Raw genomic sequence first — 1,221 nt, 5'->3', positions numbered from 1 at the left:
AACCATGTCCTCAATATATTTAGTTTATTTATTTATTTATTTATTAAAAATAGGCTATTTTATTATTTTTTAAGTCCTTATATTTATTATTTATTTGAATTTGTTTTATATAAAACTTATCTATATTTTTCATATATTTTTTAACTGTTTCTTTTATCATTTAGGATTTTCTTTTATATATTATTTTATTCTAGATTCATTTAGATTAACTAATATTTATCTCGAGTCTTATATTTTATTTATTTCAAAAATATGTGTAGGCATTATCCATTTTAAATTTATATGTAGTATGTAATATAAATTGTTTCTTGTGCTACTTATTTTGATATTCTTTATATTGTTCATTTCCATGCTGTTTTATTTTTATTTATTTCAGGATTCTATAAATTAAGTACTTTATACATTATTATATCTCATGTTGAAATATGTTATACATGTTATATGTGTCAATTATTTTGAAACTGTTTTGTACTTTCTTTACTCCACATTTTTTCCTTTAAATGTTTTATTTATTATCCATTTTAAGATTAACTGTTCTTATTTCACGTTTTGCATGTACATATGCATTATTCATTTTGAAGTTTTCATATATAGTATTTTACAATTATTTTGTATATGGTTGACTCTTAAATTTCCCTTTTTACAATATTTATTTAAAACCCGTTTATTATTATTTAAAATGGTTCTACCTTTTATTTTAACTTGCCCTAGACCACTCATTTTTGAAATTGTTACATATGTTGTTTAATTTATTCGTCTCTGGATATTAATAATAGTGTTAAAATAATGTATGTTGGGTGGTTATCTTCATTGTATGTGCCATAGTTCGTTCACTTATATTTTCATGTTATTATCATACATTTATATAATTTTATTCATGTATCGTTATTCCATGTTTACTATTATATTGTTATTGCATGTCATTATATTATAAATTAAGTCCCAACATAGTTATCCAACTTAGGTTGCTTTATCATGTTTTTCTAAATAAAATAAATGCTTACTTCAAACTTCTTATTCGTTACCATTCAAAAGTAAAATTTCAAAGTAATGCAATATTTTGCGTTTGGAAAATCGAGAAAATGTGCCCTAACGTGCTGGGTTTCGATTTCTCGTTTGACCAAATGACTTAATATCCTTCTTAAAAATTTCAAAAATAAAGGCAATATTCTATATTTAGAAAATTCGAGAAATCGTGCCCTAACTTACTGGGTTTCGATT

This window comes from Gossypium raimondii, chromosome 8 (assembly GCF_025698545.1).
Source record: "Gossypium raimondii isolate GPD5lz chromosome 8, ASM2569854v1, whole genome shotgun sequence".
In the NCBI taxonomy this organism is placed as follows: Eukaryota; Viridiplantae; Streptophyta; class Magnoliopsida; order Malvales; family Malvaceae; genus Gossypium; species Gossypium raimondii.
Note: the sequence above shows the minus strand (reverse complement) of the source record.